Source organism: Nothobranchius furzeri, chromosome 9, assembly GCF_043380555.1.
Source record: "Nothobranchius furzeri strain GRZ-AD chromosome 9, NfurGRZ-RIMD1, whole genome shotgun sequence".
Taxonomy (NCBI): Eukaryota; Metazoa; Chordata; class Actinopteri; order Cyprinodontiformes; family Nothobranchiidae; genus Nothobranchius; species Nothobranchius furzeri.
The window spans coordinates 49,867,658-49,884,966 of NC_091749.1; the positions used below are offsets into that span (position 1 = coordinate 49,867,658).

Genomic DNA, 17,309 nt, shown 5'->3' on the forward strand with positions numbered 1-17,309 from the left:
GACCTAACATACATAAATATAAAAGAACCAACATTTTACTTACCGAAAAAAATGAATTGGAGACTCCTTGGACGCTCTGTTAGTGCAATTAATACCACAGCAAGTCATTTTGTCCAACAATTGCACAAATAATATCCAAAAAAAGAATACACAAACATAGAGACTAAAAATCCCGGAACAGTTTTCAGGCGAGACCGAGGCTCTACTGAGGCCTTTCCACGGAGCTAGCGCTGTGGTCACGTGGGTCTTAGGTGGCAGTCACGTGGGTCTGATTCTCAGCATTGTGTAAAAAGGAGGGGGGGGGGGGGGGGGGTGTACTCTCTATTGGACGCCGGACACCCACTCATGCTCCCTGTACAGACCCTATTCACTCTGGTCCCGGTACTGTTGCACAAAGGGTACAACCATCTCAGACTTCGACCCTTTCTGCTGGGGTGCTGATGACCAAGCTCCCCCGCCCAACGCCGAGCAAAGCGACCCACCACCCCAGACCCCAGCCAGACGGCCAGATCCCCCTCCTAGCCTCCAGCCCCAGGAATCCAAGCGACAACAGAGGTGTGCTAAGACCCCTAGTCTCCCTCTGCCTTCTCCAATACAGTGTTGGTCCGTGTTGATGTATTTGTGGCTGTGGTAAGCGGGCAGTGCAGGCATCGTCTGGCCTACGCCAGCTGATGCTACCACACCATTCCTTTTACCCCCACAGCCTTCTGTGTCTAAGTGCAGTTTAAAATTGGAAGTGGGCACCGGCACTTGGGATGAGGCTGAAAGATCCCCTTGCCAAATGCCGGTGTAATTTCTGGTGTAAATTCAACATCAAATCCATTGCTATGCAGATGACACCCACTTTTCTTCTAAACTCTGATTCATACACTGAACAAAAATATCAACATAACACATTAGTGTTTGATCCCTTCTTTTATGAGCTGAACTCAAACATCGGAAACTTTTTCTACACACACAAAACACCCATGACTCTCAAATATTGTTCTGAAATCTGTCTACATGTGTGTTAGTGAGCACTTCTCCTTTACCAAGTTAACCCATCCCACTTCATAGGTGTGGCAATAACAAGGGGCTGATTAGACAGCATGAATATGTATAGGTGTGCCTTACCCCCAAATTCCACTACCTCCGCTCCGCTCCGGTCCGCCCCCGCCCTCCGCTGCCGCTCGCTTCCGAACTCAATTTTTACTGGTACCCGCTCTACAACGGCTCCGCTCTGGTGCGGAGACCTGAGGTGGGCAAACAAGCATGCGCGGGATTTTCGAGATCTTGCGATACAGTCCGAGCAATTAACGCGGAAGTTAGATCCAAACACCCGTTGTGTGGGAGAAGCATCGAAATGAACTGTTTAATCTGCCTATTATTTGTGTTGAGAGATCAACAGTGTTTGGATCAACCAAGTGTGACTACTTTGATAGTGGAAACTGTATTTATGGCTTATTTTTGTGCATTTAAAGTTCAGCCGCCACTGATAGTTGTTAAAAGTTGTTAAACCTGTGCATATGAAACAAAAAACGCCTTTTGTTTATCGATGTATTGTGAAAAACGGAAGTTGTGCCCGCTCCTTTTCCTGTTGGACGGTTGTGATTTCTGTCCATTTACTGCGGAGGTGCTCCGGCGTCCGGCGAAAATAGGATCGATTCTATTTTTGCCGGACGCCGGAACAGAGGGCGGCGCACGGCGCCGCACTGCCGGAGCATGGCCGCAGTAGTGGAATTGCTCTGATTGACTACAACGGGACCGATTTTGCTCCGGCGTTCGTGTCGGAGCGGAGCGCAGCGGAGAGGAGGTAGTGGAATTTGGGGGTTAGGCTGCCACCAATAAAAGGCCACCCTCACATGTGCAGTTTTATTAAACTGCACAATGCCACAGATGTCGCAACCTTTAAGAGAGCGTGCAATTGGCATGCTGACTGCAGGAATGTCTACTGGAGCTGTTGGAGCTCTTTGTAAAGGGACCTTGTGAGCAAACAAAAATTAGAGATTGGTGACTGGAATTAGTTGAGCTGAAACAATAAATTAAACTCGCATGATGTGATCTGATATGAACATTTGTATCTTACACCAGACAGATAAAAAGATACACTCTTAATAAAAAGATAAATGAATGTAACAATTGACATTAAAAATGTTCTTTTGTTTGTATATTACTTCTTTAAAAATGTGCAAAAGGAGAAAATCTATTTATTTAATGTAACCAAAATGTGTTTTCCTCTGGAGATTATACATCATCTGCAGTGCCTTTGGTCCTGGAATCTGGATCTGTTGCATTTTTGTCAATAATATTCATCCTCCAAGTTGGGCTGATAAGGAGTTTCAGTATGTGGCCCATGGGGAATTGGCTGGGGCCTTTTGCCATAATCTGCAACAAATGAATAAATTCAGTTCTGCAGAATAACACAAGAACAAGATATGTTTTTGCATTTGACCTGTGATCACTTAGAAGAAAAGTAATTAAATTTGGCTACATGCTATACAAAAAAGTTGTCAATAACCTGAAAATATGTTATGAAAAATATCTCACCATCAAATAGGTGGATGTATGGTTTCGGAAGGTTAGGGTCAAAAAGCAGCTGGAGCTCCTCTATCTGCCTGTCTGACCTGTTAGAATAAATACATACTGGATAAACATGGAGCAGAAACCTCACACCTGAATATGATTAACAAGGCTGGATTATCCTGTATGCATTATGGGCACAGGCTCAGCTGCTTATGCCCACTGGGGCCCCACGTAAGCAGCCCAAGGGGAAAATGATAAATGACCCACACGTGCATAGCACCTTTCAGATTCAAGCTCAAAAGCGCTTTACACTGAAGTGTAACATTCATCCATTCACAAACACATTGACACGCTGTTGATGCTGAGCTACATTGGCACCAGGAGACAAGGAGGGTGAAGCGTCTTCCCAAATTCTCAGTCGGAAGAAAGGAAGGAAGGAAGTGTAATCCCGAAGATAAAACTTTAATGAGGCATTAACTAATTGGCTTACTAATATGATCCATCCGCAATTTCGATAAAATATAAAATATAAATTAAGGAAATTAAAAAGACTAATTAATAGATATCTAAATAATAGATACTAATTTAATACTAAATTATTAAAAGGATAAATAACTAAAATAAAGAGTTTCACAGCAAACATCGGTTAAAACAAGAATCTTAAACACTATTGATCAAAATAAGAGAAAGCTGTGTACTATTGGTCTAGGTGGGAATCTGAAATTTCATTGGCTGGGAGAAATAAGTCCCGCCTCTGTCAAATAAACCCGTTCAAGCAGCAGAGCGGAAGTAGAGACAATGGCTGGACAGCGACGCAGATACAGAAAGCAAAGACCGAGTGCTTTGTGAGCAGAAAAAAAAGAACCAACGGTCGAAACTGTGAAGAAACCTGATTTGGGAACCGCGTAGATAGGAGGAGAGGTGTACTCCTTGAGTAAAGAAAGATAAAAGGGGGAAAGCTAACAATGGCTAGCTAGCCACTAGCCGACGGCACTACTAAAATGTTCTAAAACGTTGCACTGCTGTTCCGTGCCGCTTGATGCTTCCAGTGTGAAATGGGGGTAAGTGTCATGCCACCGCTCCAGCCAGGCCCGGTTTCCCCAGCAACCACAACCAGCTCATCATCTACCTGATTCAAACCACCTGTCTCACAATAACTCATCAGCTCCACCTGCAACCACCTCTATATAACATCAGGAAAAACACCAAGCCAGTGCCAGATTTTTGAAAGCATTTGCTAGTAGATTCTCCAGCATTCTAAAACCCTGCCTAAACCTCAAGTTCCTGACCTTGCTTCTGAACCTCGACCTTGCCACCTGCCTGCTCCCTGACTGGATTATCTCATAGTTTCTGATCTTCTGAACTCCTGGCCTTGGATCTGTTACATGGACTCTGCCTCTGGATTTCCCCTCCTGAACAAGCCTTCTGCTTCTGCCCTTCCTACAGACTGGTAACACTCCCCTGTGTGTTCTCAAATAAAAACTTTAAAGTGTCTTACTGTGTCTGGTGCTTTCACGGGTCCTCCAGCCCTGGTTGTTACAGGTAAGGCTCTCTGACTCTGGCTCAGCTTTGCAGGAAATTGGCAGCATTGTTTTTTAAAAGAGGCTTAAGTAAAGTGGAGCTGACATGCCAGCTGCAGTCTGCTTCCAGCATGTTTTAGATTGTGAACACAGCTTATTTGTTAGGGATGTTCCGATCCAATCACATGATCATAAATCGGCCCCGATCACGTGGTTTCAGGCTCGATCGGGACTCAGGCTTGACTTCACGATCCAAGCCCCGATCCAAATTTGGATACTGGTTTCAAATTACAGGAGAGCAACTTGGTTCTCCTTAAGGTTGTCAGGCTTCCCTGACGCCCTTAACTTACGCACCCAGAAGGAGCACAAAAAAGATCCAGTTTCTACCTATAATACATGGACTCAGCGTAGCGGGGATTCTTTTGAGCAGAGATGCAGAGAGCAGCAGGCAGACCGCTGATTATTCATGAACTCCAGCTGCGTTCTGCACACGGCCACAGTAACATTTTCTAAGTTTCTAAGTGGCGTCACCAAAAAAATATAGAATTACCACACAGTCATTTGTGTCCGTTCATTTTCTCTCTGGGAAGTTCTGTCTGTATTTGAGCATGACGTGTGGACGCGCTCATGCTGCCCCGGCTGCAGCGCTCGTCACTGGCGCAGCCGGGCAGCGTGGCGCACACTCTGCTTTTTTGCGGTCAATAGATCAATTTGATCTGCTAGTTAAAAAGTTACTTGTGAGGTGAAAAAGGAAGCAAGCAGGCAGGAGTTTTTCTGGAGGACTGGGAGATGCAGGAAGAACAGAGACAGACAGGACAGGAAGATAGGAAAACAAAAACCAAGAAAACAAAACAAAGTTCTTAAAAAATTAAATGTAGGTAGATTTATCCCACTACACGTTTGTACCTGTATAAAGCAATAATTTATCAGCATGTAGTATTTATATAGTTGATACAATTCAGATCATCTTCAAAACTCCGTCCCATGCCCAGGGACGTATCTAAGCGTTTTGGGGGCCGAGGCAAAATAGACCCCTGCCAGGTATTTTAAGTTGAAGTGCTATCTGTTTTTATATTAGACTTTTTATATTTGCAATAAAGTCCAAAAGTGAAGAATTTATGTTATCTATTACTTGATTGTTCAAGCTACCTCACAGAAGTGATCTGTTGTTAAAAATAAAATAAAAAGGTAATTAAAGAGCAAGTCACCCCTACAAGAAACTTACCTCATTCCCACTTCCTGTTTGAAAAATGCAACAAATGTTGTTGCGTAGCAAACCAAGAGGGCGGAGCCGCTAACAAACACACACACAGGCTCACAACGACATTGTGACATCATATGGTACCAGTTTACATCATAGCATACCTCTTAGCCAATAGCGATGGCAGATTTAAATTCAAATGCGGTGCAGAGTTTTTACCTGACAATGGCACAACACTGACAGTTTCAGGCAGAAATTTTAAATTTGAACTAAAATGCACTAAAGTGCTAAACTATTGGCTACGCGTGTCTACAGCATGATTAGACACACATTTATATAGTTTATCAGGAAAAAAAAACGTTTATTTGAGGGTGAATTGCTCTTTAAATAAAAAATAAGAAACATCTGGAACTTTCCTTTTCTTTCTTTTTTTAATGTCGAAAGTATTGGATCGGTACTCAGTATCAGCAGATTCTCAAAATCAAATGACTCGGACTCGAAGGCAAAAAAACCTGATCGGGACATCCCTATTATTTGTATGATTTCATAATGAATCACTCCTGTAGAAACTAATGAAGGCTGAGGAGACATTTCAGCAGTTAGATCAAGATAGTAAAAAGACAAACGCAAAGCAAAGAAATAAGTAACCCGCTTTTGGTTTTACTAACAAACACTAGGGGGTGCTAAAAGCAAGCCTAAACTACATAGTATCCCTTTAACTAGTTTGAGGGTGCATGAGGTTTTGGTATTTCACCTCCTTACTGACTTGAATATGATATCCTTCCTGCCAATGTATTTCTTGTAAAATGTAAGCCACTGATCCTAATGTTAATTGGGTGGTGTATTAGCATCTTTAAAGAGCAATTCACCCCCTACCAGAGTTAAATTTAAATGCAGAATTTTTAAATATAACTAGGATGCACTAAAGTGCCAAATTATCGACTACACGTGTCTACAGCACACTCATTTATATGGTTTATCAGCAAAAAAAAAAGTTGATTAGGTGTGACTTGCTATTTTTGCAGCCTTTGTGAAGCTGTTTCATCAGACGTGCCAACACTTAACGCATTACACATTTTTGTTTGAAGTGATTACACCATGCAAAACCTGACAGCATGGAAGGAAAAAAAATCCCACTACATTGATGATTCACTTCAGGCACAGTTTAAATGCTTAAATGCATATGCACTAATAACAACTCTACTCTATCTCTCTGTGCATAGATATAAAACAAATGACCTAATGTTTTGTGCTAAAATGCCACATTCTTGGCATGTTTCTAACTGTCCTGACAAACAATAAAAAAACATGTTTTAAAAAGACCAACCTGTTCAATGTAGGTGCAGACATTGCTCCAACAATCAACAGAAAGATGAGACAGAACCCTGCGACGACAGCTTTCAGATATTGCTGCATCTGAGCAAACTTTTGTAACCTTTGTTATGACAAGTGACTTGAATCTGGATTAAACTTGAGCTACTGACTCTTTTTATACAAGCAAAATAAACAAGACGTTTTGTTTTTGTGTCACCATGGCACCAGATACAGTCTAAACTTTTTGAAAAACTACAGAAAGCTTAAAGAGCAAGTCACCCTTTACAAGAAGCGTTTCACTTCATGTTTGAAAAATGCAACAAATGCTGTTACCTAGCAGACCGAGAGGGTGGAGCCACTAACAAATACACACACACTCATGACATTGTGACATCATAATGTACCAGTTTACATCATAGCATACTTCTTAGCCAATAGCGGTGGCAGATTTAAATTAAAATACAGTGCAGAGTTTTTACCTGACAACGGCACAACACTTGTCAGTTTCAGGCAGAAAATTTTAATCTTAACTAAAATGCACTAAAGTGCAAAACTATTGACTACACGTGTCTGCAGCACAATTAGACACGCATTTATATAGTTTATCAGAAAAAAATAGTTGATTTGGGGGTGACTTGCTCTTTAAAAATAAATACAAACCAGGCAGTTTCTCAATACCAAAGCACGCAAATATGTTCTTGTGTAATTGAGATGTTCTTGGCAAGAACAGCAGAAAGTTTTTTCTACCCAAGCCCCCATAATCCGGGTCTGGATATGAAGTAAAACCGGAAGTGACAAAAATTGCAGTTTCACCCTCATCCGCTAGGGGCTGGTGTCAGAAGCGAGAAAATCCTCATTCGCTGTGTCTCAATTCAGGGTCTGTATCCTTCGAAGGACACAGCCTACTTGGCCGACATGGGCTGGGTCCTCCGTCGGCCGAGTAGACCGGATGTTAACGGCTGTGAATTTGGAGAGGCCTAGCCTTCATGAAATCCCACCACTCCCTCGGCGAACGTTCCGGCACATTCTTGGCATGTTTCAAACTGTCCTGACAAACAATAAAAAAAAACAGGTTTTAAAAAGACCAACCTGTTCAATGTAGGTGCAGGCATTACTCCAACAATCAACAGAAAGATGAGACAGAACACTGTGACAACAGCTTTCAGATATTGCTGCATCCGAGCAAACTTTTGTAACCTTTGTTACCACAAGTGACTTGAATCTGGATTTAACTTGAGCTACTGACTCTTTTCATACAAGCAAAATAAACAAGACGTTTTGTTTTTGTGTCACCATGGCACCAGATACAGTCTAAACTTTTTGAAAAACTACAGAAAGATTAAAAATAAATACAAATTTGGCAGTTTCTCAATACCAAAGCACGCAAATATGTTCTTGTGTAATTGAGATGTTCCTGGCAAGAACAGCAGAAAGTTTTTTCTACCCAAGCCCCCATAATCCGGGTCTGGATATGAAGTAAAACCGGAAGTGACAAAAATTGCAGTTCCACCCTCATCCGCTAGGGGCTGGTGTCAGAAGCGAGCAAATCCTCATTCGCTGTGTCTCAATTCAGGGTCTGCATCCTTCGAAGGACACAGCCTATTCGGCCGACGTGGGCTGGGTCCTCCGTCGGCCGAGTAGACCGGATGTTAACGGCTGTGAATTTGGACAGGCCTAGCCTTCATGAATTCCCGCCACTCCCTCGGCGAACGTTCCGTCGCCTAGCAACCGTGGAACCGCTGAGCAGAAGTGAGAAGGAACTTTAAACGATGGAGCTCAAAGTTTTATTTAGCTTTTTAATCATTTCCTTGACTGATGGAGAGCTAATTCAGAGAAAATACTTTCGACAAGCTGAGCCTGAGCAAAGATGTGATAATAGTTTTTAATACTTTCTAACGGTCTTAATTTGACCAAAACCGATTTATCTCCTTTTAAGACTTTTCAAGACCCAGCGGATACCCTCTAGTAAACAATTCTCATTAATAAACAAAAATAAAATTCAAGAGTTTAATGCAGAACTGATTTTATTTAGATATTTCTTTTATATGTACATGTTTAATCTTTCTTAACCATTTTTTTCTAGCAAAGAAAAAAGCCTGTCAAAGTTCTCCCTTCTCTCCTGTGCCCTCTGCTGCTCTGCCTCCCTCTGTAGCCTCAAGTCCTCCCTGATCAGCTCCAGAAGCTGGTCATCGCTTTCACCTTCCCCTGGATGCCCATTTTCTCCAGAATAGTCTTAACAAACATGTAAGAAAAAGAAACAGGAAGAGAAAAGAGGACAACGGGTTATTCCTTTCATGTTTTTGCAGAAAAAACTAAACTCAAACGACAGTTTTTAAAATATGAGATGTTATTGTACCTCCATGCCACAGCCGCCGAATACTTTGCTCCAGTGAACATGTGGTCCATCTCTGCCCTAAGCTTAATAAAGTCCACGTTTTTCTCTTGTGTCCCTAAAATACAAACTTCTATTAAAATCGGGGAAAACGTAGCGGGAAAAGTACCACACCGAGCGGCTGAACATACGAGCCGAGACCGCAATACAAGCACTTTTACTGTAACATTTCAAACTAAAATAACGTTCATGTATCACAAAAAGTCCTTAACCTAACAGTTTTCAAGTTTATACTGACATTTATATGCGCAATCCTCTCCGACAGCCAGTAGCGGTTTTAGGCACGGGCAGACAGGGCAGTTGCCCGGGGCGGCATTTTTTCAAGACACAAAAGGGGCGCACAAGCGCGGAGTAAAAAAAAAAAAAAAAAGAAAGAAATCTGCGCCGCACCGAGGTTTTCTATTATCTGTCATATGACAGTGTCTGGATTGGAAACAGCAAGTTGGCGCCCCCTGCAGCTGCAGGCGCTCCTGCTGACTGAGAACGTTCACGTGCACCGTGTGTCTATGAAGAACAGAAAGGGGAGGGGTGCGGCGGGGGAATTCACCTCTGCGTCTTTCCCAAATGAATGAGTGTGCAGGGGCTGAATCAACTGTATTAACATGGCTAAAGTCAATCACATCTTAACACTCTTCCATATTTCATTCATAATATCATAAACACAGGCCTATCATTCTTTCAGGTTTCTCTGAATTGTGTGAAATGGCCGAATAAAAAAAGGAAAAACAAAACGATTTTGTGGTCACCCCCCCAACAAGGTCAAATTGTTTAGTCCTGACTAAAGGAAACTTACTGAGTCAGGAGCCAAAGAGAAGAGATGAACATAAAAAGGCTAAAACCAACAGGTGCCCCATTCAGGGGGGAAAAAAGAAAAAAAGAGGAGAAAGATAAAGGTATGTACGCTCTCATGATGCATGTTTTCAATTTTTTGAACCAGTTAACTGGGATTTTAACGGTTAAATGCGGTCAACTAATTGCTAACAGAGCTAATAGGGCTGAAATATTGAAATGAATATTCAAATGGTTCGAAAAAAGTCCTTGAATCGTTTTTTACTGATTCAAACTAGGACTTGTTAAATGCTCGCTGCAGCCTGTGGCCTGCCTGAACAACAACAAACACATGTTGATCATGTTCACATAATAATAAATAAAACAACTCTACAAGCAGAAGAAAACACCCCAGTCACCACTAACTTTCCTGTTTATTTATTGCAGATGGCTGCACTGATTATTTTTACATGATTTGTTCTGTAAAAGTTGGCATTTTTGGTAGTCTACAGTTTTTATGTCAGTTTAAATTACAATTTCAGAGGCAATTCTAAAATATTATGGATCATGATAAAGATCTATTGGAGATCTACCCCAACTTTTGGACTGCTCTGCCAGTCACTGTGGCTCCAGCTGAGAGGAGCTTTTCAAAACTTGATCAAGTCATACCTGAGGTCAACTATGTTCAGGGGCGGCTCACTAACCTGGCTCTGATTAGTATCAATCACTCAGTATGGGAGCAGATTTCATATGATGACATTATTGATGACTTTGCATCAAGGTTAGGTTTTAATTTTAGTTTGTGTTTTCTGTTCTAAGTGCAATGCTGTAGTGATTATCTTTAGTTTGTTATGTGTGAAATATTTTTGCTATTTAGAATATTTATTATCTATTATGTTCATATATTCTTAATATTTAGTTATTGTTTGTTTTTGTATATTTGATTCTATATATTTTGATACAGTATATGATGTATAGTGCTTTACATTCTGACAACTTCATAGTAATTAATGTAAATATGTGCCTCGTCGTCTCGTCTCGTCTTCCTCCGCTTATCCGGGTCCGGGTCGCGGGGGCAGCATCCCAACTAGGGAGCTCCAGGCCGTCCTCTCCCCGGCCACCTCCACCAGCTCCTCCGGCAGGACCCCAAGGCGTTCCCGGACCAGATTGGAGATGTAACCTCTCCAACGTGTCCTGGGTCGACCCGGGGGCCTTCTGCCGGCAGGACATGCCCGAAACACCTCCCCGGGGAGGCGTCCAGGAGGCATCCTGACCAGATGCCCAAACCACCTCAACTGGCTCCTTTCGATCCGGAGGAGCAGCGGTTCTACTCCGAGTCCCTCCCGAATGTCCGAGCTCCTCACCCTATCTCTAAGGCTGAGCCCGGCCACCCTACGGAGGAAACTCATTTCGGCCGCTTGTATCCGCGATCTCGTTCTTTCGGTCATTACCCAAAGCTCATGACCATAGGTGAGGATTGGGACGTAGATCGACCGGTAAATCGAGAGCCTGGCTTTCTGGCTCAGCTCCCTCTTCCCCACGACAGATCGGCTCAGCGTCCGCATCACTGCAGACGCCGAACCAATCCGCCTGTTGATCTCCCGATCCCTCCTACCCTCACTCGTGAACAAGACCCCGAGATACTTAAACTCCTCCACTTGAGGTAGGACCTCTCCCCCGACCCTGAGGTGGCAAGCCACCCTTTTCCGGTCGAGAACCATGGTCTCAGATTTGGAGGTGCTGATCCTCATCCCAGCCGCTTCACATTCGGCCGCGAACCTACCCAGCAAGAGCTGAAGGTCAGAGCTGGATGAAGCTAGGAGGACCACATCATCCTCAAAAAGCAGAGACGAGATTCTCCTGCCACCAAACTCGACACACTCCACACCACGGCTGCGTCTAGAAATTCTGTCCATAAAAGTGATGAACAGAACCGGTGATAAAGGGCAGCCCTGGCGGAGTCCAACCCTCACTGGGAACAGGTCCGACTTACTACCGGCTATGCGGACCAAACTCACGCTCCTCTGGTAAAGGGACTGAATGGCCCTTAACAGAAAGCCACCCACCCCATACTCCTTATGACCGTGTCCCCAGGGGCACCCTGTGGGGGACGCTCCAGGAGTAAATATGTGCAACTTAGAAAAATGAATGTTCAATAGTCGTTCTAATAAAACATGCCTGTTTGTAGAAAACATGCATGTGTTCATGCAGGTGGGGTGGTGTGGTGGTGGTGGTGGGGGGCGGTTGGGTGGGGGGGCGCTCAAAGGGGGCCTCACCCGGGGAGTAATTCGATGTAGAACCGCCACTGCCGACAGCTCCCGCTTCACTGTCCGCCATTGTTTTTAAAAGTTCTGCCGTCCGGCCCGCAAGGCATCTTGGGAAATGTAAACCACTGAAGGATACACCGGACCCATCCTTCATTCAGGCGAAAAGAAGGCCGGACTCGTCGACCACATTTGAAGGAGTCTTCGAATTAGGACAGGCCTAGTCGCGGCGCTGTGACGTTACCAGCTGACGTAGGGTGCAGACCCTGAATTGAGACACAGCCATTGACTCCCATGTTAAAAATACCAATTTCACAGCAGAAATAAACATGTTTACAGCCTGGTTCTAAAACATGTTTTAGGTTTAATAGATCTAGTTTACACTCATGAAAACTCTGAGAGGGGTGAATTTGTTTGTCACTTTTCTGTTTAAGTGTATTAAATGCCTAAAATTCTGAATAATTAATGAGCATCAGACCCACCTGACCACAGAGCTAGCTCCGGGGAAAGGCTTCAGCCTGAGCCTCGGCCTCACCTGAAAACTGTTCCGCGATTTTCAGTCTCTCAACTTAGACCATTAGTTGTGCTGTTTGTGCATTCTTTTTTGGATGTTATTTGTGAAATTGTTGGACAAAATGACTTGCTGTGATATTAATTGCACTAGTAGAGCGTCCAAGTAGTCTCCACTTCATATTTTTTGTAAGTAAAATTATTTTTATGTATTTTAGGTCACTGCCGCTCTTGCGCTAGCTGAGCTCATCAAAGTAGCTCGCTAACAACCATTTTACTACGTACTGTTTAACCATGAAATTTAAATGTAATAGGGTAAAACCCAGTGCATTTAACATAACGCTGCATTTTTGAAAAGGAGTTCAAAAATGACATGTTGGAGGAGTTGGGTTCCGACTATTGGTATGGTCTTCCTCCCCTCAGCGGCAGCTTGGCGCATCTCTGATCGCAGCAGAGCCTGTCTGCTGTGCAGGCTGCTGGCTTGTGGAGCTCTTGGGAGACCTCTGTATTCCACACGGTTTTACCCAGCGGTCAGCCCGGTGCATCTCTGTCTCAGAAGCTCCGGTGTTGTGCACAGTTAGCTCCGGTTGTAGCTAGGTAGCTACCTCCATTAGCTTAGCTCCCACCTCTGCATTAGCTTTGGGTTAGCTTGTAGCTACACCGCTTCAGTTCGATGGGTGTCGTCATTTGAGCCCAGCCTTAAAGCCCCACCCTCAGCTCCACCTCTTTTCCCTTTTATGGAATTGTCTGGGCGTGACGAGACATGTGACACAATCTAAATGGCGGTGGTGGCCACCTTCCATTTCAGAATAAAAACTTATAATACGACACTATGGACAGGAATTTGTTCCAGTATATATATGTTGATGGTTCTACCCAGTATGGAAGGACCAGGACGGCATTTGGAACAGAACGGTACTCCTTTGCATCATGGCAAAAATTGTTGCTTGTTGCTACGGTTAAACAAAAAACAACCTGACTTAAAAATAAAAGTCTAGTTTGTAGAGATGGACAATATATCGGCATCAATATCGGTATCGGCCGATTTTTGTATTTTTTAACACATCGGTTTGAATAATAAAACCAGGCCGATGTTAAAAACCGATATTTTTTCCATCTTGTCTCCATTTGTTTATCTGTTTCAGAGAGTGAGGGTGTGATGTGTAATTGTTTAGTTATGTGAACAGTGAATGTAGTCCTCTCAAAAGCGTAAATGTGTGGTTTGTGTACATAATAACGTAAATTCAGCTTTAATCATTTTCATTCTATACAAACTGCTGATTTTAGAAGCATTAATGTCAGTATATCGGTATCAGCAAATACCGGTTATCGGCCATGACAGTGATTTTAATACCGGATATTGGTATCGACCCCAAAAAAATTCATATCGGTGCATCACTAGTAGTTTGTCCATTAAATAACAAAATAACACATATTATTTGTCTAATATTTGGTCCATTTTTTATCAGAATTGTTAAAATACAGTACCAGCATTTCCCACTGTTAAATTAAGGAGAAATACGTATTTTACATAAAAAAGAGCTATTTAAGGTAACATGTGCTTTTATTTTGATAGTGGGTTAGCCAATTAGCATTCTGAGGCATTGTGAAGAGTATGAAAAAAAAACTACTGCAGCACATTTTACGGGTTACACACAGTTATCTAAAATAACATACTTTATATTTCTTCTTTTTTTTTTTGAATTCCTGATTTAGAACACTACAGTTTTGAGCTTCCTCCTCTGCTGTTCAAAGTATAACGGTTTGCTACGCAGTGCATTATGAGATACTTTGCAGTCCCAAGTCCACAGAAAGATGCATTAATGCATCCTCGACACAGTGGGTGGAGCAAGAACACATCCGAGAACTTTGTGTGAACTTTTTTCGTGCCTCTTAATAACTTTATAACATATTATAGCCGTAAATATATTATGAAGATTAAAAAAAATGTAAAAAAATCAATAAAGTGATTCTCCCACATTTGTCTAAAACCCTCAGTCAATAACACAGCTTGGACCATCTGGTTGTTCGTTATGCACTGGTGTGAGAGGCTCATGGCTCAGTAATATCAGAGGAGGAGAAACAGCCAACTTCTACAACTTTAACTTTAGAACAAACTACTAGAGTCCCAAAAAGAAACACGGTATTTGAAGTCACAGACAACATGAGACATTTGGACATAGAAAACAATGACTGGTGTTTTTTGTTTCCTGCGGATTTCTGGTTCCAGTAAATGTAGCCTAGCCACCCAGGAATGATACCCAACTGGAGGGGAGAGTTTTCCGAGACAGTGCTTGCATTTTAAAGCTAGCTTGTCATGTAAATTTGCTGTTGCAGCTTAGATCTTAGATCATATTCAAATGTTACAAGAACATTTGACTCTTTGGAAATAAAGTTTGAAGAAAGCCTTTGATTGGAAACGTTTTCAATCATGCTGCATATGTTACAAAAATGAAAAGTACGTTTTAAAACTATTAACATTTTATGCATGTTCTTGATGGGAAAGTTTAGGAAAACTTTGGCCTGACTGTCGACACTAACCAGCAGAAAAAGCAACAGCAACTCTAATTTCACTCACTTGCTTTGCACATAAACAACCCCACGCCCCTTCTTCAAGGATCGTCAGGGGAATGTGCTATTGCATGTAGGGAATAATAAAGGTACTAGAGAACATTTCAAGGAAATAGCAGGGAAAAGCAACCACTATCAGCAAGTCAGCATCATTGCTGATTCATGTGGAAGGAAATAGTTTTCCTTCAAGCCAGTCACATGTAACAGCTTGTGTGGGTTGTAAAAGGTGATCTTCAAAAAAGCATCCTCCACTAATGTTAAAGCAAAAACAAAAAAAAAAACCCATCAGTTTTCTAACATTTTGATAACTGATAAATATTACATTTGTAATATACTATTTACTCAAAATCATCATTTAAATGTGTGTGTGTGTGTGTGTGTGTGTGTGTGTGTGTGTGTGTGTGTGTGTGTGTGTGTGTGTGTGTGTAGCACAGATCAACCTTCTCATTATTAAGGGCTATAATATTTGTCCACATGAACCAATGTAAAGATTAAGAAAATCTTAACATGGATTTTATCTTTTAGACATTGAATACTACCAAATTATTTTTGGTTTTCCATGATGGAAGTCAAACAGGATTAGGCTACGTGAGTTAAACTGATCAAACAAACCAACATGTTTGACTTTTTAAAAGTGCATACCTGTACATTTGAAGGACTTATATCATGTTATTTTACACCTTTTCAGAGCAACGATAGACCCAAGAAATGATCAAATATTACTGTAGGCACTACGGAGAAGTCATTTTGACCTGAAGTTATTTTTGTGAGTCGTTTCTTCAACGTGGAAATAAAATGTTTTGATCTGATGAAATCCCACCTCCTCCTGTATGGATTCTACTCATTTCATAATGTAACCTTATTTCTCAGTGGTCAACGTGTCCCACTTGGCTAATGTCACAAATATGGACATTAAACTCCTTGTTAGCTACTCAATGACCGGCATCAGTGTTTACAGTCCAGGATAGGAAGGATCCGGATTCATTCACCTGGATGGTGCTTAACAGGGGCGATTCTAGGTTTAGAGGTCTAGGGGTGCTAGGCACCCAGAGAAATACCCGGCCAACAAGATAAATTTCACTGTTTGGACATTTTAACACCATTTAATCCCCATATTTATGAAAGAAAATAACTTTTTTCACATATAAAATAAAGGTTTCACAAATCACAAACTGTGTTTAATAGATTCTGCTATCAATATAAAATAATCTGGTCCAGGTTTGAAGAGTCTAGGTTAGAGGATCCCAGTCTTTTTTCCATGTGTCCAAGACAAGCCAGGACCCCCAACACCACCCCCTACCCCCCACACTCATTAAATTCTTTAATCTCAAACTTCATACAGAGATATAACCTTTATACAGGATTTTGATCATAATATTGGTATTGAGATTTTATAAATGTAATTTTTACAAACAAAATTGGTAACCTCACAGACTTTGTTGGTCACAGACCCCAGGTTGGTAACCACTATAAGAGCAGATTAAAGATGCTCAGAGTGGATAAACTGGTTTGAACTGCCATTTCCTAACTGAAAACCAGAAATAGAAACTAACTTCAGCATCCATGTTACTGAAAATACCAGCAAGATATAATTTTCTACTAATTTCAAAATCCTGTTGAAAAAATATCAATGTTCTTTCTGAATTTTTTTAATCTTGTTCTTAATTTTAAAAGATAAAGTTAAAAAAAATCCCCCCCCCCCCCCCCCCAACAAATCTCTTGTAAATATTTATGGACAAGGAAAACAGATCACTCTCAGTAGTGTTTGATCCAATCTTAACTTTTTTCTCAGAATTCTCAAATTAATCATCAAGGCTTTAAATCAGTTAATTCAGCTGTTAATTCATGTGCTTTAAAAGGGTTTGCCTTGTAGGAAACACTACTCCACCTCCTTGGTAGAATATGATGTGGCTTCAGCACCAACCTGCCCCGTTACTGAGGAACCTGTTGTTGTGACACCATGAGTATCGACTCCGACAAACATCGCAGACCAGCTTTAATCCACGAGTCTTCATTGTAAGAGCGTTTCACCACCACGGTTCACCGGTGTCATTTGCTCTTTGTTTGGTGGCTCGCGCGCGTCGCGCCCTCCGGACCTGTTTTGAAGACCTGCCTCCTAACTAACCGGATTGACAGTCTCCGCTTTCACAACACAACCAGCGCTCAGAGCTCTGGGAAGGTGAGCAGGATCAAACCATTTTTGAGTCAGGGGAGGTTTGCTTTTCTCTCTCTTTTTTTAAAAATAATTACTGGTATGTTTAAAAATA

At 42.0% G+C, this 17,309-nt stretch overlaps 1 long non-coding RNA gene across 1 annotated transcript; it reads right to left on the bottom strand.

Moving 5' to 3' along the window:
* Nucleotides 1–1,807: 1,807 nt before the first annotated feature.
* Nucleotides 1,808–17,221, bottom strand: LOC139071797 (uncharacterized). Its single transcript, XR_011521616.1, has 4 exons — nt 16,967–17,221; nt 6,551–7,585; nt 2,527–2,603; nt 1,808–2,364 (listed from the first exon to the last, which is right to left on the bottom strand). It is a non-coding gene; the product is annotated as an uncharacterized lncRNA (long non-coding RNA).
* Between the last annotated feature and the right edge of the window lie 88 nt (nt 17,222–17,309).